The 26,348-nt window shown below is 45.7% G+C and overlaps 1 protein-coding gene across 3 annotated transcripts in view; it reads right to left on the bottom strand.

The window, feature by feature from the left end:
• Window positions 1-26,348, bottom strand: part of LOC122434556 — a 456,430-nt gene that overhangs the window by 213,609 nt on the left and 216,473 nt on the right. The window contains exon 7 of one of the 3 annotated variants that reach the window (XR_006267402.1): window positions 14,299-14,865. The exons of the other annotated variants lie outside the window; for them this stretch is intronic. The gene's annotated coding sequence lies outside the window, so the exon portion shown is untranslated. Of the gene's footprint in view, window positions 1-14,298; window positions 14,866-26,348 lie in introns of those variants that run through there. 3 annotated transcript variants of the gene reach the window in all.

Raw genomic sequence — 26,348 nt, 5'->3', positions numbered from 1 at the left:
AAAAACAAACACAAATATATAGGATTATAATACAAAAGAATGAATGAATGTACTCCCGTGCTTGACGGAAGTGATATGATAAACGCCAGGAAGCGGATATAATTCAAAACTAGAGAGGGAATCATGGAAAGTGGTGTCTTTTCATCTTGTTTGTTGAATTACCACATGGGTCAACTCCTTCTCTTTGACACGAGCCTCAGTTTCTCAATCCATAAAATGCAGATACGGGATCATAACATATTTCGTGTGGATTTTTAAATTTTGAGGATTCTCTGAGTTGATAATTTGGAAAAGTAACCTGTGTATCTGTTTATGGACAAAACCACAAACAGGTCTAAGGTTTCAAGTTGAAACATAATTCCACAAAGATACTTTTAGAAATGCAGTTAATGGCTCAGATCGGTAAAGAATCCACCGGCAATGCAGGAGACCCAGGTTCAGTCCCTGGGGTGGGAAGATCCCCTGGAGGAGGGTATAGCAACCCACTCCAGTATTCTTGCCTGGAGAATCCCCATGGACAGAGGAGTCTGGTGGGCTACAGTTCACAGGGTCACAAAGAGTTGGACACAACGAAGGGACTAACACTATTATAAAGGGAATATTTTAGATGAATAAAATTAACCCAAGGTGTTTTAAAGATTTTTTTTTTTCCCAGAAGAAATAGGTAGCTTCTTCCTCTATAGCAGTAAGGCCCCTATATATTGTTCTGTGATCTCTCAGAGAAACATGTATCACTGACTTGGTGTTAAAATGCTGTCAAATTGTGCTTTTCACACTGTAAACTCAACACTTTGATGCATTCCTTTTCAGAATGCCAGTACACACAGCCCTCTTCTGACAGTGCATTGGCTGTGTTGTTATTAACTGCTTTTTCCATATGGTTCACATGTCGTAGGACATTATTGCTTTCCTTTCTCATGAGGAAATGAATCTCATTACTGTCCTAACTTGTGGTTATTCTTTTAAATGAGTGATATTGGATCAAAATGCATTTCTGTCAATTCAGTGAATGCCTAAGAACATAACACACTTTTTACATGAAAGCAAAATCATTCTATCTAGTGCTGCTTTCTTGAAAAAAAAAAAAAAAGCAACAGTGTTTGAACATCTCTTTATCACAGATATTGTGTCAATTTCCCCACTCTTCTTGCTTGCTCTTGTCAAATCAAGTGGGATATATTAATAACATGCTCTGAAGTAAGCTAATATTTACCAGTATCTCCTTGTATTACTAAACTGAGTATTTGTCATTTTATGTTTTATTTCATGGCATCAATGTTTCTATCACTGAATAAATGAATATGCAATAGTAATCATCGATGTTCAGCTTTGCCTACAAAACTAACTCCATTTTTATGCCTGTTGTTCAGTCACTAAATCAAGTCCAGCTATTCGAGACCCCATGGACTGCAGCACACAAGGCTCCTATGTCCTTCATCAGCTCCCGGAGCTTGCTCACACTAACATCCATTGAGTCGGAGATGCCATCCAACCATCTCATCCTCCGTTGTCCCCTTCTCCTCCTGCCTTCAATCTTTCCCAGCATCAGGATCTTTTCCAGTGAGTCAGCTCTTCACATCAGGAGGCCAAAGGATTGGAGCTTCAGCTTCAGCATCGGTCCTTCCAACCAACATTCAAGGTTGACTTCCTTCTGGATTGCCTTTTATGCCTGGAACTATTCTTTTTCACACAGGTTCTTCACTCGTAAGAAGCAGATTTTTTGCAATTTGAAATCTGTGCTTTAACACTGTAATTGCCATCGAGCACGAGGTCATCTGCCGTGACCCCTTCCATCTCGACTGTTCCCCGTATCGCTATCCCATTCCTTCACATCTGAGCCAAACCCACAGCCCTTCTCTACATCAATACCAAACGTCCAATCTCTTCCATCCCCCACTAGTCCTTCAATCGTCTCTGGAGTTTTGCCCCACTGACAACCTGACTTCCCTCCTTTGTCTGCAGTTTCTGCTCTTCTGTGGTACACTTGCCTCCAAATTTAAAGATTCGCTCAATTTTTCCACATTCAGAGAACCGCCACCCCCCACACCAATTTCATTTTCCCTCAACCTAGTACATTCGCTCTTCTTTACGTCAAGGAAAAAAATAACGTCAAATAGTTTTCTAACGTTCTTTTCCCTCTCCAATACATTTTGTTGTTGTTCCTGTTTAGTTGCTAAGTCACATACGACTCTTTTGTGACCACACGGACTGTAGTCTTCCAGGCTCCTCCGTCCATGGGATTCTCCAGGCAAGAATCCTAGAGTGGGTTGCCATTTCCTTCTCCAGGGGATCTTCCCCACCCAGGCACCGAACTTGAGTCTCTTGCATCGCAGGCGGGTTCTTTCCCTCTCAAGGCACCGGGGAAGCCCTTGGTAATACTTCTAGCTCCTTACAATACAGATGCTGCCTCTAGTATAGAACTGAAACTCTATTTGGAGTTTGCTTCACTAGATAAACTTGACTTTTTTTTTTTTTTTAACTGTCTTTAACCTGATCAGTTTTGCAGCACTTGAAACCACAGACTACACCTGCTGATTTCTGTTCTTCTCCAGTTTTCCCAGCTTTCTCTTTCTCTGTGTCCAAAGCTGTCCAGCTGGGTCCTCTCTCCCCCGCCGCCACTCCACACGCCCTTCAGCGCTGATATTTATTCAGGGTTCATAATCCACCCTCATCTTTCACTCTGAGCTCGTGGCAGTGTCACCCGGCACCATCTCCAGCCTACCACTACCTTCCTCTTTTAAGTCTCGAGTTTTCTTTTCAGGTTTGTCTTGCTGACCGCCTCCTGGGCAGGTCCACGTGGACATGCCAGATGACCGAGATGTGTCTTTACTGGTGAGAGAATTCAGGTTCAAAAATGCCCAAACGCACTATTCTTGCTGGTTGCAAGAATTCTTGCAACCTTGATATTCTTGCACGCCTTGATTATGGGCATCAGTGACGACCTCTAGACAGTGTGCTGAAAAGCAGAGACATTACTCTGCTGACGAAGGTCCCTACAGTCAAGGCTATGGTCTTCCCAGAGATCACATACAGATGTGAGAGCTGGACCCAACAGAAGGCTGAGCGCCAGAGAATTGATGTTCAAACTGTGGTGTTGGTCAAGACTCCTGAAAGTCCCTTGGACTGCAAGGAGATCAAACCTGTCAATCCTCAAGGAAACCAACCCTGAGTACTCATTGGAAGGACTGATACTGAGGCTGAAGCTCCAATGCTTTGGCTACCTGATGCAAAGAGCCGACACTGGAAAAGACTTTGATGCTGGGAAAGATTGAAGGCAGGAGGAGAAGGGGGTGACAGAGGATGAGATGGTTGGGTGGCATCACTGATGCAACAGACATGGACTTGGGAAAACTTCAGGAGATGGTGACCGATTTTCTCCCTTGTGGTGGAGATTTTCTCCCTTGACTTCTAGCCAGCCAGGTGTCAGTCTAGAGCTCTCATCCTGCTTCATGTCTACGCTGTTCTGCTGGACAATTTCTTATTTGTGTGTGTTCATCCATAAGTATTCCCTGAGAGCTGAGAAGGTGCACCCAGGTTCTGGGTAAGGGGGAGCTTTATCAGGCAAGAAAGCGGAGGTGGGAAAGGCAAGGAGACATATAGCTATAAACAGTACTAATGCCTGGTGGACGTGTCTTTGGGGCCATACTGCACACGTCTGGATGTCTGCCTGCCTAAGAACGCTATCCACGGAAGGTGAGATTTCAATATGGACTTGAAACTTGGCGTAGACAAGTATACGGGGAAAAACACCGGCCATTCCGAATGACCAGAACACCAAGCTACGTGCAGTGTGACCCAGATGGAAGTTTAGAGGTTGGCAGGGACAGAGTTATGAAAAGAGTTTTCCGACTGTGCTGAAGAAGTTAGAATCCATCTCAATGTCCACAAGGAAGCACTGAAAGAACTGAAGGGAGGGTTTTACGTGATCAACTTCTTTGTGCTATTCAACCCAGCGCTGACTGGAGCAGGGTTTGGTATGCAGGTAGTTTAAAGAGACTGGAAGTTGCCATTTGGAGTTTGTCACAAGGATTAAAACAGCAGCGGCTGCAGGAATGAAGAGATGGCTTAAAAGAATAAGGGGTGGGATCCTGAGGACTAGTAATGTGATTATGCTTCAGTTCAGTAAATGTTAAGTGGAAAGACAGAAGGTTGCAGGCAAGATTCAGGGCGTGATCCAGTATGTAGATGGTGAAACTTTTTAACTGAGGAAAGGCATGTGGAAGGCGATACAGACTTGTGGGAAGTAACTGAACTGGATTTTGAGACTCTTCAATTCATGGGATCCTTGGGCTACCCTGGTGTCTCAGCTGGTAAAGAATCTGCCTGCAAAGCGGGAGACCTGGGTTTAATCCCTGGGTTGGGAAGATCCGCTGGAGAAGGGAACGGCTACCCACTCCCGTATTCTGGCCTGGAGAATTCCATGGACTGTACAGTCCAGTCAGTTCAGTAGCCCAGTCTTCCCGACTCTTTGTGACCCCATGGACTGCAGCATGCCAGGCACCCCACCCATCACCAACTCCGCAAGTTTACTCAAACTCATGTCCATTGAATTGGTGATCCCATCCAACCATCTCATCCTCTGTTGTCCCCTTCTCCTCCTGCCTTCAATCTTGCCCAGCATCAGGGTCTTTTCCAGTGAGTCAGTTCTTTGCATCAGGTGCCCAAAGTATTGGAGTTTCAGCTTCAGCATCAGTCCTTCCAATGAACACCCAGGACTGATTTCCTTTAGGATGGACTGGTTGAATCTCCTTGTAGTCCAAGGGACTCTCAAGAGTCTTCTCCAACACCACAGTTCCAAACCAATTGTTCGGCACTCAGCTTTCTTTATAGCCCAACTCTCACATGCATACATGACTACTGGAAAAACCAGAGCCTTGAATAGACAGACCTTTGTTGACAAAGTAATGTCTCTGCTTTTTAATATGCTGTCTAGGTTGGTCATAACTTTCCTTCAATTTCAAGCGTCTTTCAATTTCATGGCTGCAATCACCATCTGCAGTGATTTTGGAGCCTCCCAAAATAAAGTCTGTCACTGTTTCCACTGTTTCCCCATCTATTTGCCATGAAGTGATGGGACCTGATGCCACGATCTTAGTTTTCTGAATGTTGAGCTTTAAGCTAACTTTTTCACTCTCCTCTTTTACTTTCATCAAGAAGCTCTTTAGTTCTTCTTCACTTTCTGCCATAAGGGTGGTGTCACCTGCATATCTGAAGTTATTGATATTTCTCCCGGCAATCTTGATTCCAGCTTGTGCTTCATCCAGCCCAGCATTTCTCATGATGTACTCTGCATATAAGTTAAATAAGCAGGGTCTGTATAGCCCATGGGGGTCGCAAAGAGTCGGACACAACTGAGCGACCTTCACTTTACTTCACCTCACTTGGAAGACCTAATCTAGCAGTGTCTAGGTTACAAGGATGAGCAGGTTAGAGAGCTTTGGGATGACAGAGTTAGAAAGGTGTGGGTATTCAGTCATTGTGTATGTGCTACTGGGGATGATGAAGACTTGGGAGGAAGTTTCCACTTCTGGGGGTGGGGGGGAACAACATGGAATATTTTCCACAGTCTTAAGAGTAAAAATATAGTTGAGAATGCCACTCTGATGAAAGCATTCTTTTTAGAACTTTGCAAGGAAGTACATCCTGAAAACAAAATTGAGATGGCAGAACCAGAGGAAGAAGTGGGGGGGGGGGGGCGCGTGGTGGTAGGAAGTCATGGCAGAAAATGAGGGTGGGGTCATGGGAAGAGTGAAACAAGAGGGAGCCTGGACTTTCTTCCCTTGGATCGGATCTGCCCACTTTCAGTATCTCCACTGCAGTCAGCTCAGTCCTTCTCTGCCCCAACTCGATCTCAGCAGGTCTACTGACATCTATTCCCAAAGCACAGGGTTCTCCGCTTCTCACCGCTTCATGCTAACCACGACACGGTCCTCATCAAGGGACCAAGGTGGACTGAAGCTGGAGCTCCACGTCCAAACCTGCTCACCACGCAGTCCCAGTTTCCTGCCTCTTCCCAAAAAAGCCAATCGAGAGTGAATCTCCAGCTTCCCTGGTTGATCCAGTGGTTGAGAATCTGCCTTGCACTGCAATGCCATGCCGGGTCCGAGACACAGTCTGGGAAGATTTCACGCGACGCAGGGCAACTGACCCTGCGCACCCCAACTAAGGAAGGTCACTTGTCTAGAGCCCGTACCCCACAACAAGAGAAGTCCCTGCAAGGAGAAGCCTGTGCACTGCAACTGAAGATCAGCCCCCGCTCTCTGTAACTAGAGAGAGCCTGCACGCTGCCAATAATAAAAAATAAAATAAAATAAAATTATAAAATGCCAGAACTAGTTATGGAAGCATCTACCAATAGTTTCGATATAAATAAACATTTTTTTTAAAAAAGTGAATCTCCCTAATTTTGAAGCCACCTCTCCTTTCTAAAGAAAGCAAGAGCACCAAAGAATGGATGCTTTTGAACTGTGGTGTTGGAGAAGACTCTTGACAGTCCCTTGGACTGCAAGGAGATCCAACCGGTCCATCCTAAAGAAGATCAGTCCTGAATATTCATTGGAAAGACTGATGATGAAGCTGAAACTCCAATGCTTTGGCCACATGATATGAAGAGCTGACTCACTGGAAAAGACCCTGATGCTGGGAAAGATTTGAGGGCAGGAGGAGAAATGGACGACAGAGGATGAGATGGTTGGATGGCATCAACGAGTCAATGGCCATGAGTTTGAGCAAACTTCGGGAGATGGTGATGGACAGAGAAGCCTGGTGTGCCACAGTCGGTGGGCTCACAGAGGGTCAGACATGACTTAGAGATGGAACAACCACAAATGCCCTTTCTTCAGCCTCAATATCACTGCCTGTCAAGTCAATAACAGCAACAACAACTTTATTATCCACTTCTTTCTGGGCACATTTATTTTTGCTGCTCTCTGAAAGGGTTACTTCAGTGCACTTGTGCATGTAATAAATGGGGAGATTATTGTTGATTTTATTAAGTCTTAACAGCAGTTGTTTTAAACACTGATTTCCATATAGCATTTAGAATTACAGAGTTTTTAAGAGTCAAAGCACCTTTAGACATCTTTTAGCTCAAACAGCTCACTTTCCAGACAAGACTAAGGCCAAACGTTATTTTCTCCAAGACATGAAGCAATCAGTGCCAAAGCAGAAATAAACACCAGCTCTCGACATGGAACAAAATAGAAATGAACATTATTTCAGCTCATATGATTAATGTGATCTGGCGCAATCCATACTGAAAGAGCTCATATAAAACGTAATAAATTAGAGTCTATGAAAGTATTCTGACTGGAACTGTACTGAGAGTTGTTTATTCTGCAAGATAAAATGGGTTATTTATACATATAAAATTGTTTATGATTAACTCACACTGCCCTTTACAGGCTAGGAAAACTTGTTTTAATTTTTATTATTTTTTTAAAAAAATTATGGCTATGTAATTACACTTATAAAGTTCCTGGTTTGGCCTACTGTCTTCAAAACATTACATGAGTTTATTTTTTCAAGAGACGAAGGTCAACTAGATTTCCAACATCGATGAATAAACTAGTCCAAAAACTGGAGAATCTGCCTTCAAACCCAGGTATTTCTACGTAAGTAGAAAAAAGGATATTGTAGTTGGATTAAGGGCTGTCCAAGTGGCTCAGACAGTAAAAAATCTGCCTGCAATGCAGGAGACCTGGGTTTGATCCCTGGGTCGGGAAGATCCCCTGGAGGAGGAAATGGCAACCCACTCCAGTATTCTTGCCTGGAGAATCCCACGGACAGAGGAGCCTTGGTGGGCTACAGTCCATGGGGTCGTGAAGAGTTGAGCATATAACACTTTCACTTTCATACTTTCACTTTAATTGGATTCCACCACAATTTTATTTTAAAATATCACAGTCCGTTGGAAAATATCCCTTTCGCTTGAAAAATCACATTCACTTACAATTCACATTCTTGATCCGAGAAGTGACATTTTATAATTCCAATACACCGCGTGCCTCTGAGTCAGGAGTTTTATCTTGGATGCTCTTTAAAGCAGCATTCCCGAATGTTAAAATGATAAATGGCTTTTTATTAAATTTACCGGCCAATCTGCCAATACCTATATGGAAAGAAACGCTTCCCTTTCTTAAGGAATTCTTAGTTTTAATTTATGTGGTTAGAAACGCAATGTGCTTCAAGTTTTCAATCATGCGGTTTTGCAATCTGAACTCAGAAATAATCTTGTGAGGAAGAAAAAGTCATATCTTGACAGAAATTTAATTTCTTGGGCCTCTTGTCACTTTTCATGCTCAGGCACTTCAGCCGTGTCTGACTCTCTGCAACCCCATGGACTGCAGCCCGCCAGGCTCCTCTGTCCATGGGATTCTCCAGGCAAGAACACTGGAGTGGGTTGCCATCATGTCCTCCACGGGATCTACCCGATCCAGGGATCGAATCCTAGTCTCTTGCATCCCCTGCACTGGCAGGTGGGTTCTTTACCACTAGCACCACCTGGTCGCTTCAGACTTTGCAAAACAGCAAATGAGTTTCTGTTCTTAATTCCCTCCCAAGGCAGTCTCCTCCTGCATTAGCCTCGAGGATCTCTAGAAAGGACGTGGAGGGTTTTGTGTAAGTTGTCTACAACCTATCAGTTTGAGAGTTTAGCATCTATGCTTCACTGCCTACTTACAAGAGTGAAGTGAAGTGAAGTCGCTCAGTCGTGTCCGACTCTTTGAGACCCCCACGGACTGTAGCCTACCAGGCTCCTCCCTCCATAGGATTCTCCAGGCAAGACTACTGGAATGGGTTGCCATTTCCTTCTCCAGGGGATCTTCCCAACTCAGGGATCGAACCCGGGTCTCCTGAATTCCAGGCAGACACGCTTTAACCTCTGAGCCACCAGGGAAACCCAAAGTCGCCTTCAATTTCAGCGGTTTCAGAATCTTATTAGGGACAGCAAGTTCCGTTAATTACGTGTATTTTTTAATCTTTATTTATTGTGCTGTTCTACATTATGTTATTGTTTCTTTCTTTTTTTTTGTTTTTTTGGCTGCATGTGGGGCATATGGGATCTAGTTCCATGACCAAGGACTGAAATCAGTTTCCCTGCATTGGAAGCACACAGTCTTCCCCTTGAGAACATCAGGGAAGTTCCAAAACTTCTTACACATAGGAACGCAGCAAATATTTACATACATACTCATATGTCGTTGGGAGAAAGTATACCTTGATTTATAGTATGCATTTGGGTAACTGGGAGATAAACTATAAATTATTCAATTACAAATGACATTTTCTCCCTCATGAACAAGGGCTTGCCTGGTGGCTCAGCTGGTAAAGAATCCACCTGCAGTGCAGGAGACCCCAGTTTGATTCCTGGGTCGGGAAGATCCCCTGGAGAAGGGCATGGCAACCCACTCCAGTATTCTTGCCTGGAGAATCCCCATGGACAGAGGAGCCTGGCAGTGCTACAGTCCATGGGGTTGCAGAGAGTCGGACACAACTGAGTGACTAAGCGCACGCATATGAACATCATCTGAAGGTGACCGTTCAGATTCTATACTGGGCTGCCAATGAGGAGGTATTTATTTAAAGTTCTGTTTTCAGAAAAAGACTCATAGACTTAAGAGACTGAACACACGGCTGCCGGGGTAGAAGGATGGGGGAAAGGATAGTTAGGGAGTCTGGGATGGACATGGACACACGGCTGTATTTAACATGGAGAACCAGCAAGGACCTGCTGGACAGCACAGGGAAGTCTGCTCAATACTCTGTAATAACCTTATGGTCACCAGGGGGAAGGACGGGGGAAGGGATAGTCAGGGAGTCTGGGATGGACATGGACACACGGCTGTGTTTACCATAGAGAACCAGCAAGGACCTGCTGGACAGCACAGGGAACCCTGCTCAATACTCTATAATAACCTGATGGTCACCAGGGGGAAGGACGGGGGAAGGGATAGTCAGGGAGTCTGGGATGGACATGGACACACGGCTGTATTTATCATGAAGAACCAGCAAGGACCTGCTGGACAGCATGGGGAACTCTGCTCAATACCCTGTAAATAACCTGATGGTGCCCAGGGGGGAAGGATGGGGGAAGGGATAGTCAGGGAGTCTGGGATGGACATGGACACACTGCTGTGTTTAACATGGAGAACCAGCAAGGACCTGCTGGACAGCACAGGGAACTCTGGTCTATATTCTGTGCAGGTTGGATGTGAGGGGCGTTTGGGGGAGAATGGAAACATGTACATGTGTGGCTGAGTGCCTCTGCTTTTCACCTGAAACTATCACAACATTATGAATCAACTATATCCCAGTACAAAATAAAAGATTTGAAAAACAAACAAATCACGTTCTACGTTTTCATAACTTCAGTTCCTTCAGAACGTGCCAACTTGGCCCTCAGTGTCCAGGTTAAATCATACAGATCGGCCCTTAATTGATAACATAAAAGATGCCAAACCATTTTCTTAAAACTGAAAACATCACGCTTTCTGCGGCCAGAGTTTCACCAAAGCCAGGTGGGTTGATTTTCACATTCACGGAAAATTGCTTGAAGCTAATGCAAGCTCTCCGTACTTTGGGGGGAGGGGGTGAGGTCATCCCAGGTTTCAGCCTTTAGAGACAGGATTCAACAGTGTGGTTTCCGTGAGAACAAGCTTTCAGCTCAGGCTTCCCGGTGGCTCAGCAGTCAAAGAGCCCACCTTCAATGCAGGAGGCACAGGAGATGCGGGTTCAATCCCCGGGTTGGGAAGATCCCCTGGAGGGAAGGCATGGCAACCCACTCCAGTATTCTCGCCTGGAGAATCCCAGGGACAGAGGAGCCTGGCGGGCTATCGTCCATGGGGTCACAAAGAGTCAGACGCAAGTGAAACAATTCAGCAGGCATGTAGCACAGCTCAAGCTTGGGTTTGTTATCCTACACCTAACTTTCCCTTACTCTGATTGTATCTATTTTCCCTAGCCTGTGAATGTTTCTGTAAGTTAACCGCTAATTGTTTCAGAGTGAGCTAAGCCAAGTAAACCTAATTGAATAAATGAGTGAAAACAAGCAAAGTAACTGCAGACACAGTGTCCTCTGGGAACTAGCAAGATTTGTTTATCCATGCCTCTGTTTCCTCCTTCTCAACCTCTGAAATCACAGGGAAAATGTGAATACTTGTTATGTAAAATGCGTTGCCAAACCGTGGAAAGAATACTTCAAATGTCCTGAAATTGAGAGTGGAATCAGCAGGCAGAGGACGATGCGGACATTCTCATTTTCAGCTTCCCCACCTCTGGGAGGATCTCAACATATCTTTGAATGCCAGGAAACAGATCATCTACCCCGCTGGTAGACGGGTACACTTTGACAGTTATCGTTTAGTCCAGTTCACGTTCCTGAGTCTAGAGAAAAATAAAAAGGACTCTGGGTGGAGGAGGCTGACTTCACGGCTAGAAAGGGTGTGTTCCTCTTAACACTTAGCGGCAAACACACTGGGTATTTGAGTTGAAGAAACCCAGGGTTGTGCGATGGAAAGCTCTTTACTGGTGGACCTGTTCAACAGCTGTAGTTTCCCAGATGGGACTGTTGAAATGTGGCTAGTGCAACTGAGGAACTGATTTTGTAAATTTTATCCTAAAAAATGCCAACGTACCCCCAGGTGGCCACCATTCCGGACAGAACAGGTGACAACCCTGGAAACACACCCATTGGCCAGACTCCATTCTCATATGTCACTATGTTCGCTGTCCATCCCTGTTCTCACCTCTAATTATTTAGTAGTTAACTGCATCAATAAAATTCGGGCTTCCCTGGTGGCTCAGCTGGTAAAGAATCCACCTGCAGTGTAGGAGATGCACGTTTGATCCCAGGGTCGGGAAGATCCCCTGCAGAAGGAAATGGCAACCCACTCCTGTATTCTTGCCTGGACAATCCCATGGGCAGAGGAGTCTGGTGGGCTACAGTCTATGAGGTCACAAAGACTCAGACACAATTAAAACGACTAAAAAGCAGCAACATCTAGTCTCTACAAAGAAAATTGAGGACCGGTGCCCTAAATTTCCTCTGAAGTAATTGAGGCAATTTAAGTTCTAAATTATACTCTATGGCATTTATCTCTCTGGTTCATTTAGCTTTTTGAAAACAGGAGATAATCTGACGATGGTGTGGATCTGCCTGCAAATATAAAATGTACAGAAATAAAGGAAACTACTCCAATCCTACAAATCTCTACATAGACGGCATAAAATGAAGCCACTCTTGGTAGGCTGGTAAAATGTGTGACTCAAGTTTATTACGTAACTCAAGTTAACGACATACTGGTTTTGGTCACTTGATGCATTTTTTAACTCAGTAAGAGGCAACTGATGCAATTTTAATGTCGCTGCTTGGTGGCATGTCTGTTGTGTATCCTCAAGATTTCCTTCTATAATGTCTAAATAATCCATCCATTCATACTCTATGATCTAGTATATGATCGTCTTTTCAAGACAGAGAGAAATCATGAGGCAATCCTGTCTCTTTCTCCTTTGAAAAATAAAAGCAGCATTGCTTTTATACTGGGAAGGATTTTTAATTTGACAGTTTTTCTTTTCTCTTCTCAACACATTTGAAAAGGGAGACCATCCTTTTTTAACTAGTAAAACAGCAACATGTCCCTGCATGGCTCTGAAAGCCAAACAGATATATAAAGGTATTAAGATAAAACCTTAAACATGAATGATTCCAACGTCAGGTAATTTTCACCATATGGCAATGGGAGGCTAATTCAATTAAATAGTGATAGGAATTCTGTTTCATTTACAAAGTACACAAGTCAAAGATGGTTCTTACCACTTCCTGTTTCCTTTATTATATTATGCCTGCTTGAGTTTCTCAGGCATACGATAACGTGCCTTCTTGAAAAAAAAAAATCAAGAAACAATTTCTTGGTTAAAGATTAACCGGTGCATACAAATGTTTAACAGGGTGTACCTGTCAATTAAAAATAAATGCGAGTCTTCCATAAACTTCTGTACAATGTGGAGCAGGACGTTTCTGGGCCACCCTTTCAGCCTGCGGTTGTGCTAGGGTTTTCATGTTTTTTATCTCAGGTTTCCAGGGAGTCTCCAGTGAATCGGACTGAGTTTTATTTCTGGGTTCCCATGGTCCAAGCCTGCTTTGATTGACAACTGATTGCAGAGAGCCGGCCGAGGGCCCAGGAATCTGGCACAAGGACCAAGAAATGACAGACAGCGTTGCTCCGCAAGGAGGTTCACAGATGCCCAAGCAATAACCACAGGGCCAGGCAACTGGTGACTGAGACTATCTCAGATGACCGAATTGTGATGGAATTACCGAGCGCAAGGCGCAGGGGAAGGAGGGCATGCAGAGAAAGGCCACCTCGTGGACACAGCTTGTGTATCCTCCTCCTCGTCCCCAACTGCATTATTTATTTCCTGGGGGCTCTCACCCCCGAGACATGGGATCTTCTCCAAAGTCATCAGTTATTTAATTTTCAAAAGTAAAAGTGCAATGGATGGAAAAACACACCAATTTTCTTTTAAACATCACAAAACAAGCAAAATGCTAACTTTAACCTAGACTAAGAGAAATCAGTCTTAAACAATACATGGAAAGTTGATGTTGTGTGTGCAGTCGCCAAGTCGTGTCCGACGCTTTGCGACCCCATGGACTGCAGCACGGCAGGTTTCCCTGTCCATCACCATCTCCTGGAGTTTGCTCAAACTCATATCCATCGAGTCGGTGATGCCATCCAGCCATCTCATCCTCTGTCATCCCCTTCTCTTCCTGTCTTCAATCTTTCCCAGCATCAGGGACTTCTCAAGTGAGTCAGCTCTTCGCATCAGGTGGCCAAAGCATTGGAGCTTCAGCTTCAACATCAGTCCTTCCAATGAATATTCAGGACTCATTTCCTTTAGGATGGACTGGTTGGATCTCCTTGCAGTCCAAGGGACTCTCAAGAGCCTTTTCCAACACCACAGTGCAAAAACATCAGTTCTTCGGTGCTCAGCTTTCTTTATGGTCCAACTCTCATATCCATACATGACTAATTGAAAAACCATAGCCTTGAATAGACAGACCTTTGTTGACAAAGTAATGCCTCTGCTTTTAACATGCTGTCTAGGTTGGTCATTGCTTTTATTCCAAGGAACAAGCGTGTTTTAATTTCATGGCTGCAGTCACCATCTGCAGTGATTCTGGACCCCAAGAAAATAAAGTCAGTCACTGTTTCCACTGTTTCCCCATCTATTTGCCATGAAGTGATGGGACTGGATGCCATGATCTTAGCTTTCTGAATGCTGAGTTTTAAGCCAACTTCTTCACTCTCCTCTTTCACTTTCATCAAGAGGTTCATCAAGGTGCCATGTTCTGCTGCTGCTGCTGCTGCTGCTACGTCGCTTCAGTCGTGGGCTTCACAAAGAGTCACTTGTGAAGATCAACACGTGTCAAGGGCACTAGGAGCTGAGTTCTGTGATGAGCCTACAGCACACAGAACGTCCGTCTCACTACTGGATGCTCTCCGTCTCATGCTCCAGGGCTGCAGGCTTTCACAGGGCAGGCTGCCACGGTGGAGCGGTCCACAGGGCAAGGAACTGCAGGCGTCCTGTAACCCACACCCAGCAAAGTGCTGAAGCTCGCAGCCCAACAACCTATGGGAATCGGGAGCTGGCCAACCACCAGGAGGCGGGCTCCTCCACCAAGGCAGGTACCCAAGCACACAGGGTGTATCATCCGTCATCCGGAAATGGACCTACCGTGTCCCGTCTGGGTACCAAATGTGTTCACCCATCAACACCGTTAACACATGTGGCTCAGTGTTACTTCTCAAAGCTGGTACAAAGTGTAGCTTTGCTTCACTTGTTTTGCAACTGCTATTGTGGCATCTGATATTAAACAGAGAAGAAAAACGTCTGTTTATTAAGGCAGAAATTTAAAGAACATTCAAGTCAGTGCTCTGTGGTGACCTAAAGGAAAAGAAATCTTAAAAAGTGGGGATGTGTGTGTATTAGTCGCTCGGTCGTGTCCGACTCTTTGAGACCCCATGGACTGCAGCCCGCTAGGCTCCTCTGTCCATGGGATTCTCCAGGCAAGAATACTGGAGTGGGCTGCCATTTCCTTCTCCAATGCAGGAAAGTGAAAAGTGAAAGTGAAGTCGCTCAGTCGTGTCCGACTCTTCGAGACCCCAGGGACTGCAGCCTACCAGGCTCCTCCGTCCCTGGGGTTTTCCGGGCAAGAGTACTGGTGGGTTGCCATTTCTGGAGGTGCAAACTCTGAAACACTCAGGTCATAAAGTATCTTTCAAAGGTGGTATCTTAAACATTGTTTACTTAGAGATACTGTTATCTGTCTCACAGGGGCTGCAGATAATTTTGAGTACTTTAAGCATCTTTTATGAGACATCCACCATGTCTAATGGTTCACATTCTTTGAGTGGGGCTTTCAAATGTTTAGGACGAAACTGAGAAATCATCACACACACACAGGCACACATTTGTGAGTCATCTTTAAGTGCTGAGAGTTGAGGTGGTTTTGAAGCCATGAATGTTGTTCTGTTCGCTGTGAGTGAGTCGTGTGTGGGAGAGGGGCGTCATGCCTGAGAATTTCTAACGTCATGATCTGTCTACAGAGATTCCTGTTTGGTTGTGCGCACTGTCTCTGCGTCTCTTTACCTCTCAGGAGCCGGCACCTTTTCAGGACACAGGCAGACATCGGGTTCTGATCACTCTACTGGGGTGCTGACTATGAGCGCAATGGCCAGACTTCCCCACACGGTGCTGGTTTACAAATGCCACTGGTTTTCTTTGCTATGAGGTCACCTATGAGCTCCCCTCAGCCACAGCGGGCTTCCCTGATGGCTCAGATGGTAAAGAGTCTGCCCGCAAGGCGGCAGGAGGCCCAGGTTTGATCCCTGGGTGGGGAAGATTCCCTGGACAAGGGAATGGCAACCCACTCCAGTATTCTCGCCTGGGAAATCCCATGGACGGAGGAGCCTGGTGGGCTACAGTCCGTGGGGTCGCAAAGAGTCAGACATGACTGAGTGACTAAAAGTTTCACTTTTCCAGCCACCGTAAAAAGCATCATGGGGGTCTCACCTCTACCAAGACACATATCATGCCCTTTGAACAAAATTATAATTGTCCCTGGGGCTACAGAATCATGCATGGGACTGCTGTTCTGCGGCATGCCTGAAAACTCTGAAAGTTGTCAGTCGTGTCCAACTCTTTGCGACCCCATGGACTAGTCCATGGGATTCTCCAGGCCAGAACACTGGAGTGGATAGCCGTTCCCTTCTCCAGGGGATCTTCCCAACCAGAGATCGAACCCAGGTCTCAAGAGATATTTAATTTTCCTCTGGGGTAAAATCGTCTCTCAAGCAATGCTTGCCTGCTGACTTGCCATTCCACGCTAGCGGTTCCGCAGGCTGGAATGTCCCTTCTTCCCTCTCACCCCCCTGCCCCTTCTACCAACCACAGGCATCTAAGCAGGAACACCAGGACATTCCCGAGCTTCTGAGCCAGCTCTGCTGTGGGCGTGAAAACATGCCTTCTCGGGCTCGCAATTCAGCCGTGCTCCGGTTCTGGAAAATGAAGACAGCTACTAGCTGACGGCCGGATTTGAGGTTTCAGGGTTTGAGGAAATGTGGGCAGGTCAGGACTGCACACATCTTTCCCATTCCCACAAGGAGAAGGCTGACTGTGTTCCAAAGTGATTTTCCCTGGGGCTAAGAGCAAATTGTGGAACTCAGCCTGGGGATGACTTCAATGTCGGAATGTTGTTTCAAATCCAGACTCTTATCAACTAAGAAATAACTGGGCAGTGCTATGTTCATAATATGCAGCAAATGTCAGTTTGGTGTAAAGTCATCTATGAATTACTCAGAGGTTATGGAGAAAGCATCAAGAATTAAAGAATTTGCTTCTTTGCTCATTTAATCAAATATCTAATGCCTAAAACAAGATGTGGACAGGTACAAGCAATGTGATCTAAATTTTAAATGTGATCTACTTCTGTTGAGTGTAGGGAATTCCCCGGTGGCTCCGACGGTAAAGTGTCTGTCTACAATGTGGGAGACCTGGCTTCGGTCCCTGGGTCGGGAAGATTCCCTGGAGAAGGAAACGGCAACCCACTCCAGTATTCTTGCCCAGAAAATCCCATGGATGGAGGAACTTGGTGCAGGCCACTGTCCATGGGGTCGCAAAGAGTCGGGCACGACTGAGCAACTTCCCTTTTCCCTTTCTGTTGAGTGTACCACGCTCTCATATCACACAGGGTGAACCACAAAGCTACATCGTACTTTAAGAACACTTAACTCCATTGTGTATACATGGCTAAAATTTGTTGTGCCATGAAGAAAAACTCACACTTCTCAAGCGTCTTTCATGCTACTGTGACTTCTCCAGTCTATCAGCCTATATAGATTTCTAGTTTCCAGTAAACTAAGCTTAAAGGCATAAATGTCTGCAATTATGTCTAGGTCTGTTGTTAATATCACAGCTGGAATTTTAGAAGACTTTGAGCCGATCTGAAACAAGCTAGTTGCATAGTTGCGTGACTGGTGGAGTTATGACAGCCAGTTGTCACAAAGTCTCTAGCTTGCTATGAAATACCTAAGTCCTCCATCCTAAAGGAAATCAGTCTTGAGTGTTCACTGGAAGGACTGATGCTGAAGCTGAAACTCCAATCCTTTGGCCACCAGAGGCGAAGAGCTGACTCATTGGAAAAGACTCTGATGCTGGGAAAGATTGAAGGTGGGAGGAGAAGGGAACGACAGAGGATGAGATGGTTGGATGGCATCTCCGACTAGATGGACATGAGTTTGAGTAAAACTCTGGGAGTTGGTGATGGACAGGGAGGGCTGGTGTGCTGCAGTCCATGGGGTCGCAAAGAGTCAGACACGACTGAGCGACTGAGCTGAACTGAAGAATGAAAATGAGGAGAATAAACACAGCCAAGCGGATCAAAAGAAAGACTGTAAGATATCGGATGTAAACATGTAACACAGAAGAAGCAAGGATTCTGAGTGTTTAAATGCAAAGAAAATGTAAACATAAAATCAAAATAATAAAATAAAAAAAAACATTTCAAAATACACACTGGAGGGCACGTAGAAAGAGAGAGAAAGGGAACAAAGGTAAATTATACAGAGGGGATATGTCCTCTCTGATCTGTCTCAAGGTCACCAGGGAGCCCCCTTGGCTGGCAAGACAGGACAGCCCTCATAGCAACTGGCTCCAACATCATACCGTGACTTGCTATAACAACGTGGTATTACATTATTAAAGTAAAAAAAAAAAAGAAAAAATTCAAGGGGACAAACAAATCCCATTAGAAATTCGACTTCCATTCAATATCAAGTCTATGTCCAACTCTCCCATCACTTTGCTGTCCTAACAATGGAGCCAAATGGACATTCCGTCCTAGAACTGACATCCACAATTTCTCCAAACATAAGCAGCTGTAGATTCAAATGCCAAATGAAGATTCAGTGGGATGGGATGATCCCACAGCACTGTCAGCAAAGACACAGACAGATGGAGGCAAATACACAGTCTCAGGGTTTTAATGTCTCTAAGAGACAGAACGCTATCACAGCCACACATACCCCAAAAAACTCAGAATTTTCCACTTGCACCTGTTATAGATTGCAAATGACTGTCCTTTAAAAAAAAAAAAAAATCTCGTCTCCATAAAACAAGCACTGTAATTCTCAGGTTGTAAGATTTGGCTAGTTTCTAAACCTCCAAATATAATAATTCTCTATTTTTATCACATTGCCGCCACCCAATTCATACACCCGCTGCTGATGTGGTCTAAAGTTCTCGTTGGCAAGAGCTGAGTGGTGACAGATTTCTTCGTTTTTGAGTATCTTCCAACCCGTGACAAGCCCGATTCTGCAGCGCTCACAGAATCTGTGCTCACCCCACACTTTCCAAAGCCAGGGCTATTTTAAGACAACACTTTCGGTGCCCTAGTACAGCTCACTTCATTATCCGCTCACCTGTGCATCTGCTTTGTCTTTCCTTCTTGAATCACAGTGTAAAAGGCGACCAACCACACAGACGGTGAGCAGCAGAAAGCGGCAGAGACAGGGGGCCACCCCCGAATCAGAGCAGTCCCCTGAGAGATGCCCCGGCAAGACGGAAGATGCCCCGACCCCAGGACGCTCCGTCCTGAACCCCAGAATCACGGGCATCAGATGGCACTGCCTACACGAGGTGAAGGGCTTGGTGGACAATGCCAAGAAGGGTACCAATCACTCGCTTTTTGAGTCAGTTAAAGGGGAGATCATCTTAGAGGTTCTGATCCTCTCAGCCGGTTCTCCCGCACAAGCAGAGCTTTTTCTCTGGCGGTTTAGCAGACGGGGAAAGTCAAGAGATACCCCCGGCATAACGAAGGACCGACGTGAATCAGCTGAACTCAGCTGGACGGACCTAGAACCCAACACACGGAGTGAAATAAGTCAGAGAGAGACACGCTAACACATACACGTGGAATCTAGAAAGATGGTGCAGGGCAAGACGAGAGACACAGGCGTGGAGAACGGGCTTGTGGATACAATCGGGGAAGGAGAAGCTGGGGTGAACTGCGAGATTTGCACAGACTTGCACACGACCACGCGTAACACAGACAGCTAGCGGGAAGCTGCTGTCTGGCACCAGGAACCCAGCCTGGGTCTCGGGGATGACACGGAGGGGTGGGATGGCTGGAAGACGGGAGGTTCAAAGAGGAGGTGATAACTGTGTGTGTGTATCTTATAACATTATAATGCTACAATATTATAATACATGTTAATTATAACAGTGTTATATATATAGAGAGAGTGCTATAAAATTCCCACTGTGATATTAATAACCAACCTATACATAACTACACACACACACATCTATCGTAATATAATAATGGCTGACTTGCATTGCTCTACGGCAGAAAGCGTCAATTCTTCGGCACTCAGCTTTCTTTATCATCTGTAGAATGGATGCTTCTGAACTGTAGGGTTGGGGAAGACTCTTGAGAGTCCCTTGGGTGTCAAGGAGATCCAACCAGTCCATCCCAAAGGAAATCAGTCCCTGCATATTCACTGGAAGGACTGATGCTGAAGCTGAAACTCCAATCCTTTGGCCACCTGAGGTGAAGAGCTGACTCATTTGGAAAAGACCCTGATGTTGGGAGAGATGGAAGGCGGGAGGAGAAGGGGACGACAGAGAATGAGATGGTTGGATGGCTTCCCTGACACAATGGACATGAGTTTGAGTAAGCTCTGGGAGTTGGTGATGGACGGGGAGGCCTGGCGTGCTGCGGTTCACGGGGTCGCAGAGAGTCGGACACGACTGAGCGACTGAACGGCAGAAAGCAATACACCACTGTCAAACAATTGTCCTGCAATTTAAAAATAATTAAATTTAAAAATAATTTTTTAAAAAAAGTGTCGATTCACTGTTGCTGACTTGGAAGACGGAGGAGCATGTCCAGGCACAGGTGACAGGCGTCCAGGAACAGAGTATGGCCGCCCCCCCACCCCCCGACATCCTGAAATAAAGCAAAGACCTGCACCTACAAGCTGCAAGGGGCTGCTTCTCCACCAAAGGAGGGAGTTGGATCTAGAATCTCCTCCACAGGGCCCGAAGCCAGGAGCCTACCCTGCAGGGGACTGGGGGACTTTGCTCTTCCTAGACCCTAGGCAAAGTATTCAGCAACACAGCTAGGCGTTCCTGACCTACAAGAACTGTGAGCTAAAAGGTCAGCTGTGACACAGCAGTAGAAAACTAATACCGATGTCTTCCATGAGAACTTCCGACTCTTCTGGGTGTAAGATAAGCTACAAGGATGCAGTGGACAACACAGGGAATATAGTCAATATTTAATAACTTTATATGGAGTATAACCTATCAAAATATTGCATTAGCTTGTTGTCCACTTGAAACTAATACACTATCTTTTAAACTTTTTTATTTTGCACTGATGTATAGCAGATAAACAATGTCGTGATGGTTTCAGTGGGACAGCAAAGGGACTCAGCGATACATATATATGTATCCACTCTCCCCCAAACTCCCCTCCCATCCAGGCTGCCGTAAGACATTGAGTAGAGTTCCCTGGGCTGTCCAGCAGGTCCTTGCTGGTTCTCTATGTTAAATACAGCAGTGTGTCCATGTCCATCCCAGACTCCCTGACTATCCCTTCCCCCATCCTTCCCCCTGGTGACCATAAGGTTATTACAGAGTATTGAGCAGAGTTCCCTGTGCTGTCCAGCAGGTCCTAAAGTCAACTATACTTCAACGAGAGCAACACAAAATAAAATGCCCAAAAAGCTTGGGAATGGCTATTTTGAGATGACCATGGGCGATAAAGGGCTTCCCTGGTGGTTCAGCTGGTCAAGAATCTGCCTGAAATGTGGGAGACCTGGGTTCAATCCCTGGGGTGGGAAGATCCCCTGGAGAAGGGATAGGCTACCCACTCCAGTAATATTGGGGTTCCCCGGTGGCTCAGCTGGTCAAGAATCTGCCTGCAATGCAGGAGACCTGGGTTCAAGCCCTGGGTTGGGAAGATCCCCTGGAGAAGGGAATGGCTACCCACTCCAGTATTCTGGCCTGGAGAATTTTACGGAGTGTATAGTCCATGGGGGTCACAAAGAGTCAGACACAACTGAGTGACTTTCTCTTTCATACAATACAAATGGGCAATAAAGGTCCATCTGGGGATGAATCCTGTCTCCTGCATTGTGCAAGTCACACCACTTATACTATCTACACGTTTCTTAAATTCATCCTTTCTGCATTCTCAGCTGGGTGACTTTCACCTACGTTTTGGCAAGAACCTGCTCTCTCTCTCATCTCATCTCCAGCCCCTGCTCTGAGCTCCCTCTGACCGTCCACCGCCAGATTCATCCTTCTGAAACAGAGCTGGGGCCTGACCCGCCTATGCTGCTGCTTTTAAAAATAAAAATAAAATAAGGAATCATCATGGGGGACTTCCCTGATGGCTCAGTGGTGAAGAATCCGGCTGCCAACACTGGAGACACAAGTTCGATTCCCCGGTCCGGGAAGATCCCACATGGCTCGGAACAACAAAGCCTGTGTATGAGAACTGAGCCTGAGTACCACAGCCCAGGGGTCAGAACCACTGAGCCCACGTGTCGCAACTACTGAAGTCCGTGTGCCCTAGAGACCGGTGCTCTGCGACATGAGACGCCACTGCAATGAGAAGCCCCTGCGAACCACAACCAGAGAACAACCTCCGCTCGCCCCAGCTGGCGGGGAAGTCTATGCAGCAGCAAAGATCCAGCACAGCCAATCAATAAATAAAGTCAGCTTTACAAAAGGGACCATCATTACCTCCTTTGTGAAGCATGAAACCTTCCCGCTGGAAGTCAAGTTCTCCAGGACCCCATCTCCAGTCTTCCTGTCGGTCACTAACTCTCGTGACATCACACAGTGTTGACTCCAATCAAACCAGTGCCTTGGCTGTTTCTGCAGCATGTGCTAAGGTGTGCCTTGGCCCAGGCATGTCGCTGGTATACACACCTGCCTCAGTTCAGTTCAGTTCAGTTACTCAGTCGTGTCCGACTCTTTGCGACCCCATGGACTGCGGCACGCCAGCCCTCCCTGTCCATCACCAACTCCCGGAGCTTACTCAAACTCACGTCGGTCAAGTCGGTGATGCCATCCAACCACCTCATCCTCTGTCGTCCCCTTCTCCTCCCGCCTTCTGCCTAGCTGCTGTCCATTCTTTTTTTTTTTTTTTTTTTGCTGCTGTCCACTCTTGACAGCTCAGTCCAGACACAATGTGCCACATGAGGACCTCTCGCGTGGTGTTCAGTGTCTCTTCAATTGTGAGATTGGACCGCCCAGGGACATGGTCCTGGACAGTCTATGCTCCATCATCTAACACATCTGGCAGCCCCTGCAGGCAAAAGGCAAAAATCTGCCCCAGATTCATCACTGTCTTCCTTCAAGCTCTTGGTTCAATGCCTTACGATATGAGCAGTCCCCAAGAGGGCGGATTTGTGCAGGACGTAAGGAATACCGGAGGATGTGAGCGTCTTCTCAAAATACAGACACAGTGTGAACTAAAGTTGAAAAGCTGCCAGTTTACAGATACCCTGCATGAGATGATCTGTGTTTCTCTTCCTGTGGTTGCTCTTCTTTCACTGATTCATTTTCGGAAGAAAGGAGAAACAGGAAAAAAGAAAACTGGGCTCAAGTTGTATCTCAAAACAAATGCTAAGAGTGACGACTGCCTATGAGTAACATGAAATGAAATATGAAAATGCCTTATTTTTATACTGCACGTACTTCACACATCACTTCTGTATTTTTATTTCACACATTACGCCTACTTGTACGAGCAATTCCCGGGATGACGTGATGAGCCGTAGGTCAAGACACCCAACCGATGCTCGTCTGCTATCCTCTCAAACTTCCAACAATGAGCAGATCACTGCCACAGGCATCCTTTGCTCTTTAATTTCCAATCTAATTTAGGCACACAGTTGGGGTCAGACGTAAAATGTATCTGATGAAAGTACGATGGATGCAAAATCCAAAGTTTAAGAGCCCTTACTCGGGAGGCGCTTTCTTGGCTTATATTTGATAAGAGAAGGCACAGTCTACAGTTCTGCAGCCGTCAAGTCATGAGGCAGGATCGAACCTTCCATTTCCATCCATTCAGAAAACAGCACTGGGAAGACCCAGAGGAATCGGGTGGAGAGGGAGGTGGGAGGGGGGATCGGGACGGGGAATACATGTAAATCCATGGCTGATTCATGTCAATGTATGACAAAAACCACTACAATATTGTAAAGTAATTAGCCTCCAACTAATAAAAATAAATGGGAAAAAAAAAGAAAACAGTGAAAACAACCGATATTTAAAACAAAACTGTTGAAAAGGAGGTCTTTGAGATGTGCTTACATATTTACTGAATCAAAGAATTTTTCTTCAAGTCTATACAAAAATATCTTATGTTCTCTTCTTTCAGATGGAAGGCTATATTCTTATTTGTGAAACTTAATTCCAAGAATATAACATCAAGTTTTGAGTGATTAGTGTAACTGTCACATAATATGAAAATATTTCATAGGAACGGGCTGTCATTAGTAATTCAGCGTTTCGGTTTGTGAAGCAAATTTCAAAAAGGGCATATGTTATTTGTGTCTTGAATGTTTCCCTATATTATAGCAGAGGGTAAGGATACAGGATATCAGCATAGAAGGAATACCACAGACCATTTATCCAATCTCCTCATTTACAAGAGAAGAAAAGAGAGTCAGCGAAATGAGGGGTTATTCTGGAAATTACGTTCTCTGTGTCTCAGATGACCAAATTGCCCTGTACATATATGAAAATGTGTTCATGGAAACATACGCCTCTGTAAATGTAACTATTTAAACATACACTCTCAGTATCTTCTTGTTCCACATTGTGGGTGGAGAAGGACCACAGGTCTTCAGTCACTCCGAGACGCCCATTTAAAAACAAAAATAAAAACCAGGAAGGAATCTATAACTGGGAAGGTAAGTGGAAGACTTTAAACACTGAACAACCGATTGCAACAGGTTTCTGGAAGGACTCAGTTCAGTTCAGTCGCTCAGTCGTGTCCGACTCCTTGCGACCCCGCGGACCGCACCACGCCAGGCCTCCCTGTCCATCACCATCTCCCGGAGCTTGCTCAAACTCATGCCCATCGAGTCGGTGATGCCACCCAACCATCTCATCCTGGAAGGCCTATTCATGTCAGAAACTGAGCAATCCACCCCACCTCCCACAACACGTGTTTCATTCTCTGATGACGATCAGACTCGGAGAACGACAAGAGGCCAGTGGACGGGGAAACGGAGCTGGGTGACAGAGCTGCCTATGAGGGAAAGTTCACGGTTTCTCAGCCTGCCTTCCGCGTGCCTGCATGAAAACAAACAAAGAGAACCCCGAGGGCTCTTCTCTTTATAAGCGGAAAGGCTCCCTGGAGGAGAGGAGTCACTAGGGGGAGTCCCGATGTCCCAGAGGAAATAATGTTCTTGCTGTACCATTCGGGGGCTCTGTGACATTGAACGGAACTCTCAGAGGTGCAATCCCAGACAACCTTGGAGGTCACAAAGCCTGCTCATCTGTACTCAACGCCTGGAGCGCTCTCACTTTCACTGGGGAAAACGTCACTTTCACTGGGGATGGAAGTAGAACGTCACGAAACCGCAGTGACAGGAACGCACACCAACCGCCTGGTACATGAAACACGGATCTCAAACGTGGTGTGAGCAAAGAGAAGGGGTTTAGTGGTTTAAAAGCGGTTTAGCTCAATGTATGGCAAAACCACTACAATATTGTAAAGTAATTAGCCTCCAATTAAAATTAATTTTTTAAAAAAAGAAGCGGTTTAGCGAAGAGAATGCAAAACATATACCGACCTGACGCTGAACAGGATTCTAGTCATTCCGCGTCCATTGGCAAAGATTAAATTTATGTGCAAAGGAAAATAAGGAAAAAGCCAGAAAGAATACTTGAAAATTAAACACAGAAGGATGGCAATAGTTCATCGGAACAACGGAAGACAAAGTAGGGAAATGCCTAGAATATAAAACTAAAAGATAACGTGTATATATAATTTGAGATAAAAGCAATTTAGTTGTCCAATCAAGTGCTTTGTTTTCTTTTTTTTTTTTCTAAAAACACTAGTATACTTTTTCAGACAGAGAAAATACAGGGAGTACATTATTTTTACAAACATAAAGCTGGTCCAAGGTAAGAGGCAAGAGAGAGAAGTCATGGCCTCTTCTAACTCCAGACTCTCACTGAGTAAATCAACCACAAACGCTGGGACGTGCAGTCCGTGTAGATTATTAACCACGGAGTGTGATTTCAAGTTCAAACATTAATCCGTAAAAACTACGGTTGTCATAGAGAAACTGATCAGCAAGTGTCTACGGAATAGCGTAGCAGACGCAGTAACTCCCCCTCTTCAGGGACGCCCGTGCTCTGGTCTCAGAAACCTGTGCAGATGGTACCTTGGAGTGACTCTGAAGATGGGAAGACATTAAGGATCCTGGGAGAGAAAACTATCCCGGCTTATCTGGTGGGCCCAACGGAACCACGAGGACCCTCACGAGACGGACGCAGGATGGTCGAGGGTCCCTCACGAGACGGACGCAGGACGGTCAAGGGTGGGAAAGTGATGTGCGGGAAGAAGCAGAGTTTAAAGGATGTGCTTCCAAGATGGAGAGAGGGGCAGCGAGCTGAGCAGTGGGGGCGTCCTCTAGGAACCGGAAACAGCAAAGCCCGGGGTCCTCCCCCTGGAGCCTCTGGAAAGAGTGCTGTCCCGTCCCCCGCCGACACCTGGGTTTTAGCCCAAGGAGACCCACTGAAAACTTCTGACC

The sequence above is a fragment of the Cervus canadensis genome, chromosome X, assembly GCF_019320065.1.
Source record: "Cervus canadensis isolate Bull #8, Minnesota chromosome X, ASM1932006v1, whole genome shotgun sequence".
Lineage (NCBI taxonomy): Eukaryota > Metazoa > Chordata > Mammalia > Artiodactyla > Cervidae > Cervus > Cervus canadensis.
The sequence above is the reverse complement of the archived record's forward strand: the minus strand, read 5'-3'. Positions and strand labels throughout refer to the sequence as shown.